Source organism: Mastacembelus armatus, chromosome 7 (assembly GCF_900324485.2).
Source record: "Mastacembelus armatus chromosome 7, fMasArm1.2, whole genome shotgun sequence".
NCBI lineage: Eukaryota > Metazoa > Chordata > Actinopteri > Synbranchiformes > Mastacembelidae > Mastacembelus > Mastacembelus armatus.
Window position 1 is genome coordinate 18,192,133 of NC_046639.1, and position 16,173 is coordinate 18,208,305.

Here is a 16,173-nt window from a genome sequence, read left to right on the forward strand (position 1 = left end):
TCATGGTTGCGTCAATTGGAGAGTCAGACGTTCCCAAACACAAGCTCCCACAGGAAGTTATCATCATTTACTGTTATTAAACCTCTTCTGTTGGAGTCTGGCCTGTTCCACTAATAACTCAGCTTAGAGACATTTATACAACAGGAGCTGAACTTATTATGAACTTAATCGTATGAACTTATTGTCCTTTAAGTAACTGGGCTAAGCTAACAGGTTTGCCTTATGCCAGTACTGTAAGCAGCACTGCGAGTACTCAAGTGTCAGGTCTATTTTCTTTTAAACACAACACCACTGTCCCTCTTTCATTCACGGGCAAAATCCCATAACCTGAGCAAGGACGTGAACCCTGGACCTTCAGGTTACTGTGATGCACAAACAACCAAGCTACTCAGGTCCTGAAAACTAAAACATCTGGACGAAACTTCTCGGAAGAATTCTGTTTATTTTTCTAACACCGACATGGAGAATCTTTGACAAGACCTGAAGCTGTCCTGGAGACCCATGGTGGAGCAACTCCAAACTAGAAGGCAAATGTCCAGATTTCCCTGCACTTACAAACCACAATAAGAAAACACTGCCAGGAAGCCTGTGAGCTCACAGGGATGTAGAGACAAGAGGCCTTTAGGAGACCATCTGCAAGTGTCTGGGAGTCCTCTCAACACATCAGTGAAGCGTTCAGAGATATCAGCAGACTTCAGAACATCAACAGCTGGGTAAATAAAGCAGCTTCGCCTGAACAGGGACTTGAACCCTGGACCCTCAGATTAAAAGTCTGATGCTCTACCGACTGAGCTACCCAGGCTCTGAAACAGCTCATGGTTGCGTCAATTGGAGAGTCAGACGTTCCTCAGCTTAGAGACATTTATACAACAGGAGCTGAACTTATTATGAACTTAATCGTATGAACTTATTGTCCTTTAAGTAACTGGGCTAAGCTAACAGGTTTGCCTTATGCCAGTACTGTAAGCAGTACTGCGAGTACTCAAGTGTCAGGTCTATTTTCTTTTAAACACAACACCACTGTCCCTCTTTCATTCACGGGCAAAATCCCATAACCTGAGCAAGGACGTGAACCCTGGACCTTCAGGTTACTGTGATGCACAAACAACCAAGCTACTCAGGTCCTGAAAACTAAAACATCTGGACGAAACTTCTCGGAAGAATTCTGTTTATTTTTCTAACACCGACATGGAGAATCTTTGACAAGACCTGAAGCTGTCCTGGAGACCCATGGTGGAGCAACTCCAAACTAGAAGGCAAACGTCCAGATTTCCCTGCACTTACAAACCACAATAAGAAAACACTGCCAGGAAGCCTGTGAGCTCACAGGGATGTAGAGACAAGAGGCCTTTAGGAGACCATCTGCAAGTGTCTGGGGAGTCCTCTCAACACATCAGTGAAGCGTTCAGAGATACCAGCAGATATTTTCTGTGGATGGGAAAATGCTATGGCAAATGTTATTTTTATGGGGTGACTGCTGTTTCAGTCCACAAAAAACAGACCTTTGAATTTAAGCCAAATTTAAATTTCAGTGTTGGCTTCTTTTAAACACAACACCACTGTCCCTCTTTCATCCAAGGGCAAAATCCCATAACCTGAGCAAGGACGTGAACCCTGGACCCTCAGGTTACTGTGATGCACAAACAACCAAGCTACTCAGGTCCTGAAACTAAAAACATCTGGACGAAACTTCTCGGAAGATTTCTGTTCATTTTTCTAACACCGACATGGAGAATCTTTGACAAGACCTGAAGCTGTCCTGGAGACCCATGGTGGAGCAACTCCAAACTAGAAGGCAAACGTCCAGATTTCCCTGCACTTACAAACCACAATAAGCAAACACACTGCCAGGAAGCCTGTGAGCTCACAGGGATGTAGAGACAAGAGGCCTTTAGGAGACCATCTGCAAGTGTCTGGGGAGTCCTCTCAACACATCAGTGAAGCGTTCAGAGATATCAGCAGACTTCAGAACATCAACAGCTGGGTAAATAAAGCAGCTTCGCCTGAACAGGGACTTGAACCCTGGACCCTCAGATTAAAAGTCTGATGCTCTACCGACTGAGCTACCCAGGCTTTGAAACAGCTCATGGTTGCGTCAATTGGAGAGTCAGACGTTCCCAAACACAAGCTCCCACAGGAAGTTATCATCATTTACTGTTATTAAACCTCTTCTGTTGGAGTCTGGCCTGTTCCACTAATAACTCAGCTTAGAGACATTTATACAACAGGAGCTGAACTTATTATGAACTTAATCGTATGAACTTATTGTCCTTTAAGTAACTGGGCTAAGCTAACAGGTTTGCCTTATGCCAGTACTGTAAGCAGCACTGCGAGTACTCAAGTGTCAGGTCTATTTTCTTTTAAACACAACACCACTGTCCCTCTTTCATTCACGGGCAAAATCCCATAACCTGAGCAAGGACGTGAACCCTGGACCTTCAGGTTACTGTGATGCACAAACAACCAAGCTACTCAGGTCCTGAAAACTAAAACATCTGGACGAAACTTCTCGGAAGAATTCTGTTTATTTTTCTAACACCGACATGGAGAATCTTTGACAAGACCTGAAGCTGTCCTGGAGACCCATGGTGGAGCAACTCCAAACTAGAAGGCAAACGTCCAGATTTCCCTGCACTTACAAACCACAATAAGAAAACACTGCCAGGAAGCCTGTGAGCTCACAGGGATGTAGAGACAAGAGGCCTTTAGGAGACCATCTGCAAGTGTCTGGGGAGTCCTCTCAACACATCAGTGAAGCGTTCAGAGATACCAGCAGATATTTTCTGTGGATGGGAAAATGCTATGGCAAATGTTATTTTATGGGGTGACTGCTGTTTCAGTCCACAAAAAACAGACCTTTGAATTTAAGCCAAATTTAAATTTCAGTGTTGGCTTCTTTTAAACACAACACCACTGTCCCTCTTTCATCCAAGGGCAAAATCCCATAACCTGAGCAAGGACGTGAACCCTGGACCCTCAGGTTACTGTGATGCACAAACAACCAAGCTACTCAGGTCCTGAAAACTAAAACATCTGGACGAAACTTCTCGGAAGATTTCTGTTCATTTTTCTAACACCGACATGGAGAATCTTTGACAAGACCTGAAGCTGTCCTGGAGACCCATGGTGGAGCAACTCCAAACTAGAAGGCAAACGTCCAGATTTCCCTGCACTTACAAACCACAATAAGCAAACACACTGCCAGGAAGCCTGTGAGCTCACAGGGATGTAGAGACAAGAGGCCTTTAGGAGACCATCTGCAAGTGTCTGGGGAGTCCTCTCAACACATCAGTGAAGCGTTCAGAGATATCAGCAGACTTCAGAACATCAACAGCTGGGTAAATAAAGCAGCTTCGCCTGAACAGGGACTTGAACCCTGGACCCTCAGATTAAAAGTCTGATGCTCTACCGACTGAGCTACCCAGGCTTTGAAACAGCTCATGGTTGCGTCAATTGGAGAGTCAGACGTTCCCAAACACAAGCTCCCACAGGAAGTTATCATCATTTACTGTTATTAAACCTCTTCTGTTGGAGTCTGGCCTGTTCCACTAATAACTCAGCTTAGAGACATTTATACAACAGGAGCTGAACTTATTATGAACTTAATCGTATGAACTTATTGTCCTTTAAGTAACTGGGCTAAGCTAACAGGTTTGCCTTATGCCAGTACTGTAAGCAGCACTGCGAGTACTCAAGTGTCAGGTCTATTTTCTTTTAAACACAACACCACTGTCCCTCTTTCATTCACGGGCAAAATCCCATAACCTGAGCAAGGACGTGAACCCTGGACCTTCAGGTTACTGTGATGCACAAACAACCAAGCTACTCAGGTCCTGAAAACTAAAACATCTGGACGAAACTTCTCGGAAGAATTCTGTTTATTTTTCTAACACCGACATGGAGAATCTTTGACAAGACCTGAAGCTGTCCTGGAGACCCATGGTGGAGCAACTCCAAACTAGAAGGCAAACGTCCAGATTTCCCTGCACTTACAAACCACAATAAGAAAACACTGCCAGGAAGCCTGTGAGCTCACAGGGATGTAGAGACAAGAGGCCTTTAGGAGACCATCTGCAAGTGTCTGGGGAGTCCTCTCAACACATCAGTGAAGCGTTCAGAGATACCAGCAGATATTTTCTGTGGATGGGAAAATGCTATGGCAAATGTTATTTTTATGGGGTGACTGCTGTTTCAGTCCACAAAAAACAGACCTTTGAATTTAAGCCAAATTTAAATTTCAGTGTTGGCTTCTTTTAAACACAACACCACTGTCCCTCTTTCATCCAAGGGCAAAATCCCATAACCTGAGCAAGGACGTGAACCCTGGACCCTCAGGTTACTGTGATGCACAAACAACCAAGCTACTCAGGTCCTGAAAACTAAAACATCTGGACGAAACTTCTCGGAAGATTTCTGTTCATTTTTCTAACACCGACATGGAGAATCTTTGACAAGACCTGAAGCTGTCCTGGAGACCCATGGTGGAGCAACTCCAAACTAGAAGGCAAACGTCCAGATTTCCCTGCACTTACAAACCACAATAAGCAAACACTGCCAGGAAGCCTGTGAGCTCACAGGGATGTAGAGACAAGAGGCCTTCAGGAGATCATCTGCAAGTGTCTGGGGAGTCCTCTCAACACATCAGTGAAGCGTTCAGAGATACCAGCAGACTTCAGAACATCAACAGCTGGGTAAATAAAGCAGCTTCGCCTGAACAGGGACTTGAACCCTGGACCCTCAGATTAAAAGTCTGATGCTCTACCGACTGAGCTACCCAGGCTCTGAAACAGCTCATGGTTGCGTCAATTGGAGAGTCAGACGTTTCCAAACACAAGCTCCTACGGGAAGTTATCATCATTTACTGTTATTAAACCTCTTCTGTTGGAGTCTGGCCTGTTCCACTAATAACTCAGCTTAGAGACATTTATACAACAGGAGCTGAACTTATTATGAACTTAATCGTATGAACTTATTGTCCTTTAAGTAACTGGGCTAAGCTAACAGGTTTTCCTTATGCCAGTACTGTAAGCAGCACTGCGAGTACTCAAGTGTCAGGTCTATTTTCTGTGGATGGGAAAATGCTATGGCAAATGTTATTTTTATGGGGTGACTGCTGTATCAGTCCACAAAAACCAGACCTTTGAATTTAAGCCAAATTTAAATTTCTAACACCGACATGGAGAATGTTTGACAAGACCTGAAGCTGTCCTGGAGACCCATGGTGGAGCAACTCCAAACTAGAAGGCAAACGTCCAGATTTCCCTGCACTTACAAACCACAATAAGCAAACACACTGCCAGGAAGCCTGTGAGCTCACAGGGATGTAGAGACAAGAGGCCTTTAGGAGACCATCTGCAAGTGTCTGGGGAGTCCTCTCAACACATCAGTGAAGCGTTCAGAGATATCAGCAGACTTCAGAACATCAACAGCTGGGTAAATAAAGCAGCTTCGCCTGAACAGGGACTTGAACCCTGGACCCTCAGATTAAAAGTCTGATGCTCTACCGACTGAGCTACCCAGGCTCTGAAACAGCTCATGGTTGCGTCAATTGGAGAGTCAGACGTTCCCAAACACAAGCTCCCACGGGAAGTTATCATCATTTACTGTTATTAAACCTCTTCTGTTGGAGTCTGGCCTGTTCCACTAATAACTCAGCTTAGAGACATTTATACAACAGGAGCTGAACTTATTATGAACTTAATCGTATGAACTTATTGTCCTTTAAGTAACTGGGCTAAGCTAACAGGTTTGCCTTATGCCAGTACTGTAAGCAGCACTGCGAGTACTCAAGTGTCAGGTCTATTTTCTTTTAAACACAACACCACTGTCCCTCTTTCATTCACGGGCAAATCCCATAACCTGAGCAAGGACGTGAACCCTGGACCTTCAGGTTACTGTGATGCACAAACAAGCAAGCTACTCAGGTCCTGAAAACTAAAACATCTGGACGAAACTTCTCGGAAGAATTCTGTTTATTTTTCTAACACCGACATGGAGAATCTTTGACAAGACCTGAAGCTGTCCTGGAGACCCATGGTGGAGCAACTCCAAACTAGAAGGCAAACGTCCAGATTTCCCTGCACTTACAAACCACAATAAGAAAACACTGCCAGGAAGCCTGTGAGCTCACAGGGATGTAGAGACAAGAGGCCTTTAGGAGACCATCTGCAAGTGTCTGGGGAGTCCTCTCAACACATCAGTGAAGCGTTCAGAGATACCAGCAGATATTTTCTGTGGATGGGAAAATGCTATGGCAAATGTTATTTTTATGGGGTGACTGCTGTTTCAGTCCACAAAAAACAGACCTTTGAATTTAAGCCAAATTTAAATTTCAGTGTTGGCTTCTTTTAAACACAACACCACTGTCCCTCTTTCATCCAAGGGCAAAATCCCATAACCTGAGCAAGGACGTGAACCCTGGACCCTCAGGTTACTGTGATGCACAAACAACCAAGCTACTCAGGTCCTGAAAACTAAAACATCTGGACGAAACTTCTCGGAAGATTTCTGTTCATTTTTCTAACACCGACATGGAGAATCTTTGACAAGACCTGAAGCTGTCCTGGAGACCCATGGTGGAGCAACTCCAAACTAGAAGGCAAACGTCCAGATTTCCCTGCACTTACAACCACAATAAGCAAACACTGCCAGGAAGCCTGTGAGCTCACAGGGATGTAGAGACAAGAGGCCTTTAGGAGACCATCTGCAAGTGTCTGGGGAGTCCTCTCAACACATCAGTGAAGCGTTCAGAGATACCAGCAGACTTCAGAACATCAACAGCTGGGTAAATAAAGCAGCTTCGCCTGAACAGGGACTTGAACCCTGGACCCTCAGATTAAAAGTCTGATGCTCTACCGACTGAGCTACCCAGGCTCTGAAACAGCTCATGGTTGCGTCAATTGGAGAGTCAGACGTTTCCAAACACAAGCTCCTACGGGAAGTTATCATCATTTACTGTTATTAAACCTCTTCTGTTGGAGTCTGGCCTGTTCCACTAATAACTCAGCTTAGAGACATTTATACAACAGGAGCTGATGGTACCAACAGTCTGATGAATAAATCGTATGAACTTATTGTCCTTTAAGTAACTGGGCTAAGCTAACAGGTTTGCCTTATGCCAGTACTGTAAGCAGCACTGCGAGTACTCAAGTGTCAGGTCTATTTTCCGTGGATGGGAAAATGCTATGGCAAATGTTATTTTTATGGGGTGACTGCTGTATCAGTCCAAAAAAAACAGACCTTTGAATTTAAGCCAAATTTAAATTTCTAACACCGACATGGAGAATCTTTGACAAGACCTGAAGCTGTCCTGGAGACCCATGGTGGAGCAACTCCAAACTAGAAGGCAAACATCCAGATTTCCCTGCACTTACAAACCACAATAAGCAAACACACTGCCAGGAAGCCTGTGAGCTCACAGGGATGTAGAGACAAGAGGCCTTTAGGAGACATCTGCAAGTGTCTGGGGAGTCCTCTCAACACATCAGTGAAGCGTTCAGAGATACCAGCAGACTTCAGAACATCAACAGCTGGGTAAATAAAGCAGCTTCGCCTGAACAGGGACTTGAACCCTGGACCCTCAGATTAAAAGTCTGATGCTCTACCGACTGAGCTCCCCAGGCTCTGAAACAGCTCCTGGTTGCGTCAATTGGAGAGTCAGACATTCCCAAACACAAGCTCCTACGGGAAGTTATCATCATTTACTGTTATTAAACCTCTTCTGTTGGAGTCTGGCCTGTTCCACTAATAACTCAGCTTAGAGACATTTATACAACAGGAGCTGAACTTATTATGAACTTAATCGTATGAACTTATTGTCCTTTAAGTAACTGGGCTAAGCTAACAGGTTTTCCTTATGCCAGTACTGTAAGCAGCACTGCGAGTACTCAAGTGTCAGGTCTATTTTCTGTGGATGGGAAAATGCTATGGCAAATGTTATTTTTATGGGGTGACTGCTGTATCAGTCCACAAAAAACAGACCTTTGAATTTAAGCCAAATTTAAATTTCTAACACCGACATGGAGAATGTTTGACAAGACCTGAAGCTGTCCTGGAGACCCATGGTGGAGCAACTCCAAACTAGAAGGCAAATGTCCAGATTTCCCTGCACTTACAAACCACAATAAGCAAACACACTGCAGGAAGCCTGTGAGCTCACAGGGATGTAGAGACAAGAGGCCTTTAGGAGACCATCTGCAAGTGTCTGGGGAGTCCTCTCAACACATCAGTGAAGCGTTCAGAGATATCAGCAGACTTCAGAACATCAACAGCTGGGTAAATAAAGCAGCTTCGCCTGAACAGGGACTTGAACCCTGGACCCTCAGATTAAAAGTCTGATGCTCTACCGGACTGAGCTACCCAGGCTCTGAAACAGCTCATGGTTGCATCAATTGGAGAGTCAGACGTTCCTCAGCTTAGAGACATTTATACAACAGGAGCTGAACTTATTATGAACTTAATCGTATGAACTTATTGTCCTTTAAGTAACTGGGCTAAGCTAACAGGTTTGCCTTATGCCAGTACTGTAAGCAGCACTGCGAGTACTCAAGTGTCAGGTCTATTTTCTTTTAAACACAACACCACTGTCCCTCTTTCATTCACGGGCAAAATCCCATAACCTGAGCAAGGACGTGAACCCTGGACCTTCAGGTTACTGTGATGCACAAACAACCAAGCTACTCAGGTCCTGAAAACTAAAACATCTGGACGAAACTTCTCGGAAGAATTCTGTTTATTTTTCTAACACCGACATGGAGAATCTTTGACAAGACCTGAAGCTGTCCTGGAGACCCATGGTGGAGCAACTCCAAACTAGAAGGCAAACGTCCAGATTTCCCTGCACTTACAAACCACAATAAGAAAACACTGCCAGGAAGCCTGTGAGCTCACAGGGATGTAGAGACAAGAGGCCTTTAGGAGACCATCTGCAAGTGTCTGGGGAGTCCTCTCAACACATCAGTGAAGCGTTCAGAGATACCAGCAGATATTTTCTGTGGATGGGAAAATGCTATGGCAAATGTTATTTTTATGGGGTGACTGCTGTTTCAGTCCACAAAAAACAGACCTTTGAATTTAAGCCAAATTTAAATTTCAGTGTTGGCTTCTTTTAAACACAACACCACTGTCCCTCTTTCATCCAAGGGCAAAATCCCATAACCTGAGCAAGGACGTGAACCCTGGACCCTCAGGTTACTGTGATGCACAAACAACCAAGCTACTCAGGTCCTGAAAACTAAAACATCTGGACGAAACTTCTCGGAAGATTTCTGTTCATTTTTCTAACACCGACATGGAGAATCTTTGACAAGACCTGAAGCTGTCCTGGAGACCCATGGTGGAGCAACTCCAAACTAGAAGGCAAACGTCCAGATTTCCCTGCACTTACAAACCACAATAAGCAAACACACTGCCAGGAAGCCTGTGAGCTCACAGGGATGTAGAGACAAGAGGCCTTTAGGAGACCATCTGCAAGTGTCTGGGGAGTCCTCTCAACACATCAGTGAAGCGTTCAGAGATATCAGCAGACTTCAGAACATCAACAGCTGGGTAAATAAAGCAGCTTCGCCTGAACAGGGACTTGAACCCTGGACCCTCAGATTAAAAGTCTGATGCTCTACCGACTGAGCTACCCAGGCTTTGAAACAGCTCATGGTTGCGTCAATTGGAGAGTCAGACGTTCCCAAACACAAGCTCCCACAGGAAGTTATCATCATTTACTGTTATTAAACCTCTTCTGTTGGAGTCTGGCCTGTTCCACTAATAACTCAGCTTAGAGACATTTATACAACAGGAGCTGAACTTATTATGAACTTAATCGTATGAACTTATTGTCCTTTAAGTAACTGGGCTAAGCTAACAGGTTTGCCTTATGCCAGTACTGTAAGCAGCACTGCGAGTACTCAAGTGTCAGGTCTATTTTCTTTTAAACACAACACCACTGTCCCTCTTTCATTCACGGGCAAAATCCCATAACCTGAGCAAGGACGTGAACCCTGGACCTTCAGGTTACTGTGATGCACAAACAACCAAGCTACTCAGGTCCTGAAAACTAAAACATCTGGACGAAACTTCTCGGAAGAATTCTGTTTATTTTTCTAACACCGACATGGAGAATCTTTGACAAGACCTGAAGCTGTCCTGGAGACCCATGGTGGAGCAACTCCAAACTAGAAGGCAAATGTCCAGATTTCCCTGCACTTACAAACCACAATAAGAAAACACTGCCAGGAAGCCTGTGAGCTCACAGGGATGTAGAGACAAGAGGCCTTTAGGAGACCATCTGCAAGTGTCTGGGGAGTCCTCTCAACACATCAGTGAAGCGTTCAGAGATATCAGCAGACTTCAGAACATCAACAGCTGGGTAAATAAAGCAGCTTCGCCTGAACAGGGACTTGAACCCTGGACCCTCAGATTAAAAGTCTGATGCTCTACCGACTGAGCTACCCAGGCTCTGAAACAGCTCATGGTTGCGTCAATTGGAGAGTCAGACGTTCCTCAGCTTAGAGACATTTATACAACAGGAGCTGAACTTATTATGAACTTAATCGTATGAACTTATTGTCCTTTAAGTAACTGGGCTAAGCTAACAGGTTTGCCTTATGCCAGTACTGTAAGCAGTACTGCGAGTACTCAAGTGTCAGGTCTATTTTCTTTTAAACACAACACCACTGTCCCTCTTTCATTCACGGGCAAAATCCCATAACCTGAGCAAGGACGTGAACCCTGGACCTTCAGGTTACTGTGATGCACAAACAACCAAGCTACTCAGGTCCTGAAAACTAAAACATCTGGACGAAACTTCTCGGAAGAATTCTGTTTATTTTTCTAACACCGACATGGAGAATCTTTGACAAGACCTGAAGCTGTCCTGGAGACCCATGGTGGAGCAACTCCAAACTAGAAGGCAAACGTCCAGATTTCCCTGCACTTACAAACCACAATAAGAAAACACTGCCAGGAAGCCTGTGAGCTCACAGGGATGTAGAGACAAGAGGCCTTTAGGAGACCATCTGCAAGTGTCTGGGGAGTCCTCTCAACACATCAGTGAAGCGTTCAGAGATACCAGCAGATATTTTCTGTGGATGGGAAAATGCTATGGCAAATGTTATTTTTATGGGGTGACTGCTGTTTCAGTCCACAAAAAACAGACCTTGAATTTAAGCCAAATTTAAATTTCAGTGTTGGCTTCTTTTAAACACAACACCACTGTCCCTCTTTCATCCAAGGGCAAAATCCCATAACCTGAGCAAGGACGTGAACCCTGGACCCTCAGGTTACTGTGATGCACAAACAACCAAGCTACTCAGGTCCTGAAAACTAAAACATCTGGACGAAACTTCTCGGAAGAATTCTGTTTATTTTTCTAACACCGACATGGAGAATCTTTGACAAGACCTGAAGCTGTCCTGGAGACCCATGGTGGAGCAACTCCAAACTAGAAGGCAAACGTCCAGATTTCCCTGCACTTACAAACCACAATAAGAAAACACTGCCAGGAAGCCTGTGAGCTCACAGGGATGTAGAGACAAGAGGCCTTTAGGAGACCATCTGCAAGTGTCTGGGGAGTCCTCTCAACACATCAGTGAAGCGTTCAGAGATACCAGCAGATATTTTCTGTGGATGGGAAAATGCTATGGCAAATGTTATTTTATGGGGTGACTGCTGTTTCAGTCCACAAAAAACAGACCTTTGAATTTAAGCCAAATTTAAATTTCAGTGTTGGCTTCTTTTAAACACAACACCACTGTCCCTCTTTCATCCAAGGGCAAAATCCCATAACCTGAGCAAGGACGTGAACCCTGGACCCTCAGGTTACTGTGATGCACAAACAACCAAGCTACTCAGGTCCTGAAAACTAAAACATCTGGACGAAACTTCTCGGAAGATTTCTGTTCATTTTTCTAACACCGACATGGAGAATCTTTGACAAGACCTGAAGCTGTCCTGGAGACCCATGGTGGAGCAACTCCAAACTAGAAGGCAAACGTCCAGATTTCCCTGCACTTACAAACCACAATAAGCAAACACACTGCCAGGAAGCCTGTGAGCTCACAGGGATGTAGAGACAAGAGGCCTTTAGGAGACCATCTGCAAGTGTCTGGGAGTCCTCTCAACACATCAGTGAAGCGTTCAGAGATATCAGCAGACTCAGAACATCAACAGCTGGGTAAATAAAGCCGCTTCGCCTGAACAGGGACTTGAACCCTGGACCCTCAGATTAACAGTCTGATGCTCTACCGACTGAGCTACCCAGGCTTTGAACACGCTCATGGTTGCGTCAATTGGAGAGTCAGACGTTCCCAAACACAAGCTCCCACAGGAAGTTATCATCATTACTGTTATTAAACCTCTTCTGTTGGAGTCTGGCCTGTTCCACTAATAACTCAGCTTAGAGACATTTATTACACAGGAGCTGAACTTATTATGAAACTAATCGTATGAACTTATTGTTCCTTTAAGTAACTGGGCTAAGCTAACAGGGTTTGCCTTATGCCAGTACTTAAGCAGCACTGCGAGTACTCAAGTGTCAGGTCTATTTTCTTTTTAAACACAACACCACTGTCCCTCTTTCATTCACGGGCAAAATCCCATAACCTGAGCAAGGACGTGAACCCTGGACCTTCAGGTTACTGTGATGCACAAACAACCAAGCTACTCAGGTCCTGAAAACTAAAACATCTGGACGAAACTTCTCGGAAGAATTCTGTTTATTTTTCTAACACCGACATGGAGAAATCTTTGACAAGACCTGAAGCTGTCCTGGAGACCCATGGTGGAGCAACTCCAAACTAGAAGGCAAACGTCCAGATTTCCCTGCACTTACAAACCACAATAAGAAAACACTGCCAGGAAGCCTGTGAGCTCACAGGGATGTAGAGACAAGAGGCCTTTAGGAGACCATCTGCAAGTGTCTGGGAGTCCTCTCAACACATCAGTGAAGCGTTCAGAGATACCAGAGATATTTTCTGTGGATGGGAAAATGCTATGGCAAATGTTATTTTTTATGGGGTGACTGCTGTTTCAGTCCACAAAAAACAGACCTTTGAATTTAAGCCAAATTTAAATTTCAGTGTTGGCTTCTTTTAAACACACACCACTGTCCCTCTTTCATCCAAGGGCAAAATCCCATAACCTGAGCAAGGACGTGAACCCTGGACCCTCAGGTTACTGTGATGCACAAACAACCAAGCTACTCAGGTCCTGAAAACTAAAACATCTGGACGAAACTTCTCGGAAGATTTCTGTTCATTTTTTCTAACACCGACATGGAGAATCTTTGACAAGACCTGAAGCTGTCCTGGAGACCCATGGTGGAGCAACTCCAAACTAGAAGGCAAACGTCCAGATTTCCCTGCACTTACAAACCACAATAAGCAAACACACTGCCAGGAAGCCTGTGAGCTCACAGGGATGTAGAGACAAGAGGCCTTTAGGAGACCATCTGCAAGTGTCTGGGGAGTCCTCTCAACACATCAGTGAAGCGTTCAGAGATATCAGCAGACTTCAGAACATCAACAGCTGGGTAAATAAAGCAGCTTCGCCTGAACAGGGACTTGAACCCTGGACCCTCAGATTATAAAGTCTGATGCTCTACCGACTGAGCTACCCAGGCTTTGAAACAGCTCATGGTTGCGTCAATTGGAGAGTCAGACGTTCCCAAACACAAGCTCCCACAGGAAGTTATCATCATTTACTGTTATTAAACCTCTTCTGTTGGAGTCTGGCCTGTTCCACTAATAACTCAGCTTAGAGACATTTATACAACAGGAGCTGAACTTATTATGAACTTAATCGTATGAACTTATTGTCCTTTAAGTAACTGGGCTAAGCTAACAGGTTTGCCTTATGCCAGTACTGTAAGCAGCACTGGCGAGTACTCAAGTGTCAGGTCTATTTTCTTTTAAACACAACACCACTGTCCCTCTTCATTCACGGGCAAAATCCCATAACCTGAGCAAGGACGTGAACCCTGGACCTTCAGGTTACTGTGATGCACAAACAACCAAGCTACTCAGGTCCTGAAAACTAAAACATCTGGACGAAACTTCTCGGAAGAATTCTGTTTATTTTTCTAACACCGACATGGAGAATCTTTGACAAGACCTGAAGCTGTCCTGGAGACCCATGGTGGAGCAACTCCAACTAGAAGGCAAACGTCCAGATTTCCCTGCACTTACAAACCACAATAAGAAAAACACTGCCAGGAAGCCTGTGAGCTCACAGGGATGTAGAGACAAGAGGCCTTTAGGAGACCATCTGCAAGTGTCTGGGGAGTCCTCTCAACACATCAGTGAAGCGTTCAGAGATACCAGCAGATATTTTCTGTGGATGGGAAAATGCTATGGCAAATGTTATTTTTATGGGGTGACTGCTGTTTCAGTCCACAAAAACAGACCTTTGAATTAAGCCAAATTTAAATTTCAGTGTTGGCTTCTTTTAAACACAACACCACTGTCCCTCTTTCATCCAAGGGCAAAATCCCATAACCTGAGCAAGGACGTGAACCCTGGACCCTCAGGTTACTGTGATGCACAAACAACCAAGCTACTCAGGTCCTGAAAACTAAAACATCTGGACGAAACTTCTCGGAAGATTTCTGTTCATTTTTCTAACACCGACATGGAGAATCTTTGACAAGACCTGAAGCTGTCCTGGAGAACCATGGTGGAGCAACTCCCAAACTAGAAGGCAAACGTCCAGATTTCCCTGCACTTACAAACCACAATAAGCAAACACTGCCAGGAAGCCTGTGAGCTCACAGGGATGTAGAGACAAGAGGCCTTCAGGAGATCATCTGCAAGTGTCTGGGGAGTCCTCTCAACACATCAGTGAAGCGTTCAGAGATACCAGCAGACTTCAGAACATCAACAGCTGGGTAAATAAAGCAGCTTCGCCTGAACAGGGACTTGAACCCTGGACCCTCAGATTAAAAGTCTGATGCTCTACCGACTGAGCTACCCAGGCTCTGAAACAGCTCATGGTTGCGTCAATTGGAGAGTCAGACGTTTCCAAACACAAGCTCCTACGGGAAGTTATCATCATTTACTGTTATTAAACCTCTTCTGTTGGAGTCTGGCCTGTTCCACTAATAACTCAGCTTAGAGACATTTATACAACAGGAGCTGAACTTATTATGAACTTAATCGTATGAACTTATTGTCCTTTAAGTAACTGGGCTAAGCTAACAGGTTTTCCTTATGCCAGTACTGTAAGCAGCACTGCGAGTACTCAAGTGTCAGGTCTATTTTCTGTGGATGGGAAAATGCTATGGCAAATGTTATTTTTATGGGGTGACTGCTGTATCAGTCCACAAAAACCAGACCTTTGAATTTAAGCCAAATTTAAATTTCTAACACCGACATGGAGAATGTTTGACAAGACCTGAAGCTGTCCTGGAGACCCATGGTGGAGCAACTCCAAACTAGAAGGCAAACGTCCAGATTTCCCTGCACTTACAAACCACAATAAGCAAACACACTGCCAGGAAGCCTGTGAGCTCACAGGGATGTAGAGACAAGAGGCCTTTAGGAGACCATCTGCAAGTGTCTGGGAGTCCTCTCAACACATCAGTGAAGCGTTCAGAGATATCAGCAGACTTCAGAACATCAACAGCTGGGTAAATAAAGCAGCTTCGCCTGAACAGGGACTTGAACCCTGGACCCTCAGATTAAAAGTCTGATGCTCTACCGACTGAGCTACCCAGGCTCTGAAACAGCTCATGGTTGCGTCAATTGGAGAGTCAGACGTTCCCAAACACAAGCTCCCACGGGAAGTTATCATCATTTACTGTTATTAAACCTCTTCTGTTGGAGTCTGGCCTGTTCCACTAATAACTCAGCTTAGAGACATTTATACAACAGGAGCTGAACTTATTATGAACTTAATCGTATGAACTTATTGTCCTTTAAGTAACTGGGCTAAGCTAACAGGTTTGCCTTATGCCAGTACTGTAAGCAGCACTGCGAGTACTCAAGTGTCAGGTCTATTTTCTTTTAAACACAACACCACTGTCCCTCTTTCATTCACGGGCAAAATCCCATAACCTGAGCAAGGACGTGAACCCTGGACCTTCAGGTTACTGTGATGCACAAACAAGCAAGCTACTCAGGTCCTGAAAACTAAAACATCTGGACGAAACTTCTCGGAAGAATTCTGTTTATTTTTCTAACACCG

At 44.6% G+C, this 16,173-nt stretch overlaps 1 protein-coding gene and 11 non-coding genes across 13 annotated transcripts in view; all 12 read right to left on the reverse strand.

Moving 5' to 3' along the window:
• The window catches only part of itpr3 (inositol 1,4,5-trisphosphate receptor, type 3), an 87,941-nt gene that overhangs the window by 40,817 nt on the left and 30,951 nt on the right, over positions 1-16,173 (reverse strand). The window lies entirely within an intron of this gene.
• On the reverse strand, positions 730-802 carry trnak-uuu (transfer RNA lysine (anticodon UUU)). The gene has a single exon. It is a non-coding gene; the product is annotated as a tRNA-Lys (tRNA).
• On the reverse strand, positions 2,001-2,073 carry trnak-uuu (transfer RNA lysine (anticodon UUU)). Its single transcript has one exon. It is a non-coding gene; the product is annotated as a tRNA-Lys (tRNA).
• On the reverse strand, positions 3,355-3,427 carry trnak-uuu (transfer RNA lysine (anticodon UUU)). The gene has a single exon. It is a non-coding gene; the product is annotated as a tRNA-Lys (tRNA).
• On the reverse strand, positions 4,708-4,780 carry trnak-uuu (transfer RNA lysine (anticodon UUU)). Its single transcript has one exon. It is a non-coding gene; the product is annotated as a tRNA-Lys (tRNA).
• Positions 5,450-5,522, reverse strand: trnak-uuu (transfer RNA lysine (anticodon UUU)). The gene has a single exon. It is a non-coding gene; the product is annotated as a tRNA-Lys (tRNA).
• On the reverse strand, positions 6,801-6,873 carry trnak-uuu (transfer RNA lysine (anticodon UUU)). Its single transcript has one exon. It is a non-coding gene; the product is annotated as a tRNA-Lys (tRNA).
• trnak-uuu (transfer RNA lysine (anticodon UUU)) lies at positions 9,563-9,635 on the reverse strand. Its single transcript has one exon. It is a non-coding gene; the product is annotated as a tRNA-Lys (tRNA).
• Positions 10,377-10,449, reverse strand: trnak-uuu (transfer RNA lysine (anticodon UUU)). Its single transcript has one exon. It is a non-coding gene; the product is annotated as a tRNA-Lys (tRNA).
• Positions 12,183-12,255, reverse strand: trnan-guu (transfer RNA asparagine (anticodon GUU)). The gene has a single exon. It is a non-coding gene; the product is annotated as a tRNA-Asn (tRNA).
• On the reverse strand, positions 14,892-14,964 carry trnak-uuu (transfer RNA lysine (anticodon UUU)). The gene has a single exon. It is a non-coding gene; the product is annotated as a tRNA-Lys (tRNA).
• Positions 15,633-15,705, reverse strand: trnak-uuu (transfer RNA lysine (anticodon UUU)). Its single transcript has one exon. It is a non-coding gene; the product is annotated as a tRNA-Lys (tRNA).